The following is a 10,277-nucleotide window of genomic DNA, read 5'->3' as shown; positions in this document are numbered from 1 at the left end:
AAAATGCTATAAATTGAAAAATATTACTTTTTTATCTACTGAAGTTCAATTCCGTCGTATACAATTCTTTAAGATTTACTCAATTATTTCCTAAAAAATTGGAAAAATTTTGTAACCGATTTCCAAAAAGATACCGGTTCCCAAAAAGATCGGTAACGAAAAACTATACAGCTTATAGCACTCCCCGGGAAATTCTACCCCTGTTTTATATACAATTCTTTAAAATTCGATCAATTATTTCCTCAAAAATTTGTCAAACTTCTGATACCCGTTTCCAAAAAGATCGGTAACAAAAAATAGTGTTACGAGGTTTACTGTTTTGAAGGTCTGGGAAATGGAATGAAGCTTGTCTTTTATATTGCACACACGAACGTTACTTTATTGCTAAACGGCGATATACCGACATCTTGTCTTGTCGGGACTCGTGGGACTAGTGAGTGTTACAGCGCCCTCCAATAGGGGAAAAGTGTACATAAGTGTATAATGTGCAAATGCACTTCAACTCAACTTAAGTAACTAGAAAAGTGTACATGAGTGTACTTTAACTCAACTTAACTAACTAGAATATAAGAGTGCGAGATACAAAACCAATAAACAAAATAATATATAAAAATTAGAAATAAAACTTATATTCGTAACAAATAGTAACACTTTATTGCACTCCCCGGGAAATTCTACCCCTACTTCATGTATAATTCTTTGAGATTCAATCAATTATTTCCCGAAAAATTGGAAAAATTAAAAAATACCGGTTTTTAAAAAAATCGGTAACAAAAACTGTACACATCATGGCGCTCCCCGTAAAATATTCTACCCCTACTTCATATACAATTCTTTAAGATTCGGTCAATAAATTCCCGAAAAATTAAAAAAATTTCGGAACCGGCTTCCAAAGAGATCGGTAACAAAAAATTATACACTTTATGGCACACCCCGGAAAATTCTACCCCTGTTTTATATACAATTCTTTGAGATTCCGTCAATTATTTCCCGAAAAATTGAAGAAATTAAAAAAACGGTTTCCAGAAGATCGGTAACGAAAAACTATACACCCTATAGCACTTTCCGGAAAATTCTACCCCTATTTCATATACGTTTGGTAAAAATTTGATCCATTGGTTTCCGAGATCATCGAACACAAACAATCAAACCGACAAACTCTGTCTCTTTATAATAATAATATAAATTATGTATTAGATTTGTATGTATTAAATTTTGGCATAGATTAAATTGTATAAAAAAATATAAAACAAAAATATAAAATATAAAACAATAACAAAGTTTATATTCATGGATATGAGGACCGCTGATTGAAATCGGCGGGGTGGTGGAGGGCCTCTACAGGTTGGTCTATTTGCCGGAGATTCTGTTTTGAACTTCAGATTAAATATGTATAATTTGTTGAGAAAAATTTCTAGTTTATTTAAAGTCTCTCTAAATATTATATCCGGCAAAAACGGAACAGCATAATAACTATTTTATCTTAAATATATATGTAGGTCCGGAAGTATGTTCCGGGACTTTTATTTTTTTACATCGGTATATTCCAGGACATTTGGCAGTTTCCAGGACTGTCCTGGAAAAAATTCATGTCCTACGGCACGTTTCGGGACAATTTTTTGAATCTGATTACATATATATGCGTTATATTCCAGGACTGTACATTTCAAAAAACGTAAACAGTCCCGGAACATACCTCTAGACCTACATATATATATATATATATATATATATATATATATATATATATATATTATATATATACATATGTGTGTGTGTTTTTTTCAAATATTTTTGTGTAATTTTATATAAATTATTGTAAATAAATAAGAAATCAAATTGTATTTTATGATTTTACATGTTTATTTTAGTAAAATTGTATAGAAAATAATTAATAGATAATAAAGAAATAAAAGCAAAGCATTTAAAAAAAAAGAGGGTTCGCTGATTGAAATCAGCGGGGTTGGTGGAGGGCCTCTACAGATTGACTCATTTTTATCGGATGAAATTTTAGTTGAAATTGAAAGTGTAAATCAATTTCATTAGAAAAATTTAGGCCGTTTAGCCAAAGTACATTCAATTGCAACGATGTCTGATAAAAGCGGGTCCTCTTTCGCCTGCATAAAGTTTCATAAAATAGTAATACAATTAAAAATATTAACAAGTTATACTTAACGAGTTTTTCTTCTTATTTATATAACTTAAAAATATGGAAAATTTTTATGAAACTTATATACACTCTTCTGTGTGTATTACGCTTCCGGCAAGAATCTTTTGCTTAACGAAAGAGAAGAACAATTTACTTTCTACGGTGAAGAAAAAATTTACGTACAGCCTGGTATAAACACCTTTATTTGATAAAATAAAACCAAATGTGCTACAAAATTATACCGTACATATTCTACTATTACTAGATCTTTATGAAAATTGGTGGTAAATTTTTCCTAAGAAGCGGCACGCGATACTTTAATGCTTGTCGCATAAAAAATTTACTCGTTTCTGCAACGAGTAACATTTTATCTTTATTAATAATTAATGCCGTCATTTCAGTGACTTTACCGTCGTGACGATAGTAAGCGCGGGATAATACGCATTCGATATTATATACATTCTATGCGAATTAGAAGCGCATTTTGACTCGCAACGAGCAATTAATAAAGAATAATAAAGAAAATTGACAAGCATTAAAATTTATATAACTTCTAATCATACATCGTAATTATTAATTTATCGCTAATAGTATCATATTAGTGATAAATTAATAATCACGATGTATAATTAGTTCGATAACAAATGCATTGAAGTGTGCGCAAAAAACAAATAGTTTCTTCTGATTTTAAAGCTACTGCTCCGCCGAAATGTTATTCGATTCTGTCATTCTCATCATTAAGCCAGCTGCGATTTTCTTCAATTAGCGGCTGGCTTAAGGATGAGAATGACAGAATCGATCTCTTCAATCTTCCGTTGAAGTTACCTTTGACTTCATAGATGCAACGACAAGATCTCAGTATATATTCAATGCCCCGGTATTTTTCGATGTTATTGCGAAGATTCTCAAATCTTTCATGACCGAAAAGATCTTTAATTTTTGAAACAGTCGAGCGTATGTGAATAGACGAGAAATCTGTTCTTTATTTCTAAAATTTCAGCAAGAAATATCCTTGAAACAGTCTAGCGTATGTGAATAGACTGTTTCAAGGATATTCGTGCTGAGATTTTACCCATCGAATATGGCGGCACTAATAGTACAATCCAGGAATTAAAAGGTAATTTTGATAAATTAAAACGCGGAATAAATGTGGCGCTCTTAATGCACGATAAAGGATGTTATTAAGCAATTATTGCCGAGAAAAAGAGATAAACTTCTCTCAGTTAAGACGCGAGCAATCATGTTTTTCAGATTCTAAAATATATATGAAGCACGTGTTCACAGATTTGCATAATTGAACGTATGTAATATAAATTAATACATTTACTTTTGCAGAATATTGGAAAAAACTAATTAAAGAATTAAAATAAATGCACGCTCGTATAAATATAAAAATAAAAAGGAAAAAGGCCAATAATCGATCTAAATCATATAATTATTAAATTACATCTATGTAAAAACGGAACGTTTCGACTTCACCGAGTCTTCTTCAGCCGTAGTATAAATATAAAGATTAAATTACAAATATTCATAACTAAAATTATATAGAATTCTTAAACCTACAGAGCCACATCACCGTTCGAAAGCCTGACAAATACATATATTGATCTTCTGGAATCTCATAGGATAGGAGCTTTGCCACGAGTGGACCTATATTCATTAATATATAGGGTCGGAATTGAAAAATGTGTTGTATGGTGAGATTGGCCACGTCTATTAACAATGCGCAATCGTACACTCATGTTGCGGAATAATACTTCATTGCCACTTCTGTCGCTATCATAAAGAAGTGGCAATGAAGTATTATTACGCAGCATGAGTGTAATTAGAAATACTTCATCGCGACGACAATTGGCCATAAATTGTTCGAACATTATATTATTTCAATATATTTTACCTTAAATATGTCCGACACTTGGTGTCTTCTCGGATCATGCAAAAGTGCCGCGCATCATAATTACCAACCTTCCTTGACTATCTGGCTTCCGCAGGGGCAAACATATTCTAAAAATAAATAAAATATTTCAGAATCCTTCGAAAAAATCAAAATTTATTTTAATTTTAATAATGCATTTAGTATTTTTGAAATTTGTTTAGAAAAGTAATGGCAAACTCGGTAGGTTTGTCTAGAATTTTTGGGTAAATGAGTGATAGAAAGAGAGTTTCTTTTAATTAAGTCAAATTTTGTTTTTTTATTATGGGCAGTAATTTCTAAAGAATATGCCAACGTAAAAGAAATTGAGATTAACTACATAGTTTTACATGAATTGAAATAAAGCAACATAAAATCAGTAATCTGTCCTGAAGCTAGAATAGAAAATAGACTGAAATAAAAACCAGATCTTACAGGACGGAATTGAGGTGTCTGGATTACTGATTGAAAATGTGATTCTGAGGCTGATTGCAACGTAATATTGATTATGAAAGAAAAGTAAGAAAAGTAAGAAAAGAAAATGAAAAGAGAGGGGGGCCTCTGCATGTGTCTATGAGATCGATTCTTGGGCTAGAATTTCAAGCCAGAGCCACAAGAATGAAAGCAATTCCAAGATCTCAAGACGAGAATGAACCCAGCAGAGTCCCGCTTGTACTTCTACGATCGTCGATCAATGTAGATCTTCAAATATGGCGTTCCAAATGAGAATCCAGGAACGGGCCCCGCTCGCTGAACCGGACTCCTCGCTTCGATCCTCTCTCTCGGACGCTAGCTGCCGCAGCTCTCCCTTTCCTGGCAGTTAACTCTCCTTGGTGATCCAAATATCGCTCAGTTGGTCTCCAGAATACGTGCCGCTTTGAACAATCCGTCACGAAAGAGGTAACGTACACGACTCGTTCGAAGAAACGCAGCAAGTGCGGCCATGACACTTCACGAGAGAGAGGAAGGAGGTGGGGGCGCTTTGAGAGTGGCGACCATCGACATATAGTATGGACTACGCGATCTCTATATGAAAGCCTTCAAAAAGTGTCCGGTAGAGTTGACCTCTATACCTCGTTCCCGCTTTGTCTATACGCACTGGATAGAAAAAGACAGCTTGACCTCTACCAGTCGCTATCTTTTTTCTTCCACCGGTGTGAGTCGCCGGTCATATTTTTCTATACCTGTGCGCAGTCCATACTGGATGCGTTCCGTTTCACGCATGATGCGCATAGAAGCGCGCAAGATCGTTCCGTTTCACTCCATATGCAGTTCATGCGCGCATGGGAACGTTCTCCCACCACAATGCCGCGCCATGTTGTACAGCGCATGAGAGCGCATGAGCTGCCTCAGCTCCCGAGATGATGTAGTCCATGCTAGAGTCCTATATTAGTAGAGAGACGCAAACTTTACCCCCACTTTGCTGCCGTCGCCATCTTGTGATCGTACCCCCACCTTGCTGCCGTCACTATCTAGCCCATGGTGTTTCTACTTTTAAGGTGCGATTTCATGGGCGTCAGTTGTCGCGCGTCAAGACGATTTTGTGACGTCATGTTGTTTCTGCGTCGACGCTGAGAAGTTCAGATTTCCCAACCTCTAGCGTCAACTGGCATCTCGACGCGAGTTCCAAAAATTGACGCATGAAAACCTTTTTCATTGCGCGTCAGAATATCGGCGTCATTATACTAATCTAACTTACCCGAACTTGATTTCGAGCGTCAACTGACGCCCATGAAAAAGCACCTTTAGCCAGCGCAATCAGTGCTGTTTACTAAAGGAAGTATTTATTCTTAGTTACAGTTCAATACCTGTATCGACATTACATCAATTTTTATGTAAGAAGTGAAATAATGAAATGCATCGAACGTGACATTTTTGAATATTGAGAGACTTGTTGCTCGTTTGAGGTTAGGCTCCTACCAAGTTTTACGCTTTTCAATAATTTTCTTTTGTGCAGGGAGAAAGAGCAAGTTGTTTCACTGTCATATCGGCGAACCTGCTGGTCCATTTCTGAATATGTGTGAGGTAAATTCAGTTTTTTTTATCTCAAATAAATTACAAATATCCGTCGACTCTAGTACTGTTACTTAACCTTGATCTTTCTGCAGAGCTCCAATTTAAATCTCATCTTTGCTCCATCGTCTAAGGCGGATGAAATACAGTATCTCAAATTCCAGACCAGAATAATGGAAGAAAAATTAAAAAATCTTCAAGAGGAGTATAACAGTGACTTTGCTACTTTTGAAAAAATGGTTTGTGAGATACACCTAATGAAGCAGGAGCTATACGTTGGCAAGCGCTTGCTAAAGGTTTTGATAAAGAAGTTTGTAAAGAGTCTTAGTGTTTTAGGCTCGTTCTGTCTATAACATAATTATAAACGGACTAATTGTATATTTATAATTTATAATGTAATAATACAGTGCCTCGCATTAATATTCGGACATCATAATACTTGAAAAAAATTAATCCGTATATTTATGTAAGAAATGTTGTTCTTTTAGTAAGTTGAAGCACAAAATGATACCCTACAAAATATTGAACTATTAAAGTTATAATTTAATTCATATGTAGATGTAATTTATACAAAAATATATTTTTGTTAAATGTCCGAATATATTAATGCAAATCACTATATACATATATAAAATTGTATAATTGTTCTAATTTTGAAATAAATTATTATTTTCACAATATATTCTTTATTTTATGTAAATTTACATTAGTGGTTTATCAGTCTTAAAATATGTAAAAATAAAAATAAATAAAAATACCCTGCCAGAGAGCATAATACAAATAATATACTCTGCATATAGCCAAAATGCATCTAAACATTAAAAAAAGGGTACGATTAATTTATTAGCAGAAAATTTATTAACAGCAGTAGAAACACATAGTAATCCATACTTCGCAAACTGTGCTATTTGTATAAGGTTGCCAATTTGGACGGTTATTCATTAATAAAATCCATTTTGCACGCCTTTTTGGTTTTTTTGAAAATTTAAACAATATAAGGCCTTGCTTTTTCTTTACATTACAGCCACTAACTGAACAGTGCCTTATCTGAAATAGATATAATAAACGAATTATAATAAGAATCCGACACGGATGAAAAGATTATGCTGCATATATGGTGCAGGGCACAAATAAGCAACCCACAATGTCAGTAAAGTCCTCTGCAGTTATTTAACAACACAGAAAAGATATTTCTACTTACCTTGATCACAAGAAATAATAATATATATGCATTTATAAACTTTAGTCAACACTGTCAGTTGTATAATGCGGGCATTCCCACTCTGCCGCCGCCGCCATCTTGTGATCGTACGCCCTGCTGTCTATTGGTCTATAACCGACCAATCAGAAGGAGGAACAAGTTTGCGTCTCTCTACTAATATAGGACTCTAGTCCATGCGTGGTCCATGCGCGAGAATTATTTAGGCGGGAAGGAGGGAAAAACGGACCGAGACAATGCGCTCATGTGATGCGCTGCGTTTCATGCGGTTCATGCATGAAACGGAACGCACCCACTATATGTCGATGGTGGCGACTCATGCGTCGTGCCATCTGATGATCATAATGAAACGATCGGGCGTTTGCAAAACGCGAAACGAATTTGAGCGCAATATCTGAACAAAATTTTTCAATATAAAATATTCTTCTTATTGTTAGAATATAATAGAAATAAAAAAAGAAAGTTACCAATAATTCATCTTTAATTTTATATGCAAGATGTTATTTTTTAAATTGAAGCTGCAATTAGTGAAGGGTTCTGTTATGTATCCGAAATAGATAAAGCAGATTAAAAAATAATAAGAAACAAAATTAGATTAATTATCCGAAATACTGTTCGTTACCCCAAATCAGGCAGTTCCTGCAGTTCTGGTCGAAACGGATCTCTATTCATATACCATTCTGGTAAATTGGATCGTTGTTTATAATAGTTTCGTATCCTAATCTTAATTTTCTCAAGATTTTTGCATACTCGAAAATCGCAGGATAAGAAAGTCATCTGTGTAGTCATCACATGTCTTTTTTGTAAAACTGCTCACATATAGGTCAAAGAGAGAAGTAAAGGTTTATTTATCGGGATGTATGTAAATATGGATACATAATTTGAATTTGCTTAATTATTATGTCACACAGTTCCATTTTTCTTTATTCTATCATTATTTTTAAAATTATTCTAAATCACACGCAGTGCTTACACAAGACAGTTTAAAGTAACGAAGTCCGGTAGACATACAGTAATAATTAAAATAAGTTTAATCTTCGAAACGTTCTGCTATAAAATTATATTTTTTAACTTAATTATATTATTTTTCTTTTAAGAATTAAATATGTATGTAAGTAATAAATGAACGTGTATATATGCGATTCAAATTTGTTGAAATTATATGCGAAATAATTGAAAAGTTATAATTATTACGATTGGATAAACACATTTATGATCGGAATTGCAAGTAATTGTTATGTAGAAGCCCTTTTAATTGTTCAATTTTCTTTAGCTATTGCTTTTTTTATCACTAAATTTATTTTAAAAGTTTGAGTACTTTAATAACTGCTTGAAGTGTACTTACCCATCTTGCCTCTCATGGATTATTGTCTTATGTTTTTCTCTTAAATGTTTTTTTAAATTCTTAGAGTGTATTAAATAAGATATTATTTTACCACATTTATTACATTTTGCCTTATATTCTGGTAAGTCCGAATAATATTGCCGTAGCTTTTCAGGTAGTGTACCGCGGTATTTATCGAGAATTCCATGTCTATTTAAGTGTGTTCTTAAAGTTCTTCTCATTTCTATGAGATACTCGAATTTCTTTTTCACATTCCTTGCACTTTACCAACAAATCTCCTAATCGATCAAAATAATCCCAAAACTCGCCAGGTTTTGCCCGTTTCGGCAATTCCATTCTAACCGTCCTGTATTACAAAATGTATGATATGTATGAATTACTAAATGTGGCACAGATATCGTCTCAACAAGCGTTTGCAAAACTGCTCACAAAAGTCAAAGAAAGAAGTATGATTTATTTATCGGGATATATGTAAATACGAGGGGGTAACCACTAAATGTAATCGTGGGACAATGTCCCCGAAATCATTATGAAATCATATGAAATCATCAGAAATCATCAGAAATCATCAGAAATCATATGAAATCACCAGTCATATGAAATCACTAGAAATCATATATGAAATCAGCAGAAATCATTTTGAATCTCCGTGTTATCACTGGAAATCATGTGGAATCACCATGAAATCCTCGGTGAAATCTGATAATGTCTGTTAAGTTAGCACCCCCCCCCCCCGCCCCACAAAAAATCGGAATAACACATGTACAGAAATTGAGTGCTCTTTATGTGCTAATTATGTGCTCTATTCACGATTTTTGTGCTCGAGCAGTTTCGCTGGAAAACGCAATTGAAAGTGGGGGTGCTGGCTTAACGTAAGCTAGCACCCCCACTCATTAAAATTACATATAAAATAAAAAACTCAATATGCTAGAATTATGTGCTTTTTATGTGCTTTCAAATGCCTCAAACGAAATTAGTCTATCTGTAACAGTTTAAAAGATATACACAAAAAAGATCTATATACTACTGATATAAGAGTAAAGTATCAGTTAAAATACAGAAAGCGAAATAATTCTTGTTTTGAAATGTTTCTCGATTAATGTGTTCTCGAAATATGCACAATGAAATTTTCGTGCTCATCCCCTTCCATCGACCCGAACGTGAGCACCCCATACGTACAAGAGTAAAATACCAGTTAAAATACAGATAGCAAATTGGTTTTAGTCTTAAAATGTTCTTTAATTTATGTGCTTTCAAAATATGTGGAATAAGAGTTTTGTGCTTATCCCCTTCAGCCGACAAATCTCCTTGAAAGTGAGCATCCCATACGTACACGAGTAAAGTACCAGTAAAAATACAGATAGCGAATTGGTTTTAGTTTTAAAATGTTTCTTAATTTATGTGCTTTCAAAATATGTAGAATAAAAGTTCTGTGCTTATCCTCTTCCCATAAGTACAAGAGTAAAGTACCAGTTAAAATACAGATAGCGAATTGATCTTAGTCTTAAAATGTTCCTTAATTTATGTGCTTTCAAAATATGTAGATCTCCCACGCCCGTATAACTGAAACATCCCCACACCATCACAGATTCTCCGCCGTGTTTAACTGTAGGAGTTATGCAGTCTGGGTGTACTTTTT

General features: G+C 33.9%; 1 long non-coding RNA gene across 2 annotated transcripts; it reads left to right on the top strand.

Annotated features, from left to right (window-relative positions):
- Positions 1 to 5,250: 5,250 nt before the first annotated feature.
- LOC139824262 (uncharacterized) lies at positions 5,251 to 6,752 on the top strand. 2 transcript variants are annotated; one of them, XR_011735058.1, is made up of 3 exons: positions 5,573 to 5,896; positions 6,019 to 6,086; positions 6,170 to 6,752. It is a non-coding gene; the product is annotated as an uncharacterized lncRNA (long non-coding RNA). The 2 variants fall into 2 exon arrangements; XR_011735057.1 differs by having other exon boundaries at positions 5,251 to 6,086.
- Positions 6,753 to 10,277: the final 3,525 nt, after the last annotated feature.

Source organism: Temnothorax longispinosus, unplaced genomic scaffold (genome assembly GCF_030848805.1).
Source record: "Temnothorax longispinosus isolate EJ_2023e unplaced genomic scaffold, Tlon_JGU_v1 HiC_scaffold_31, whole genome shotgun sequence".
Classification (NCBI taxonomy): Eukaryota; Metazoa; Arthropoda; class Insecta; order Hymenoptera; family Formicidae; genus Temnothorax; species Temnothorax longispinosus.
The sequence above is the reverse complement of the archived record's forward strand: the minus strand, read 5'-3'. Positions and strand labels throughout refer to the sequence as shown.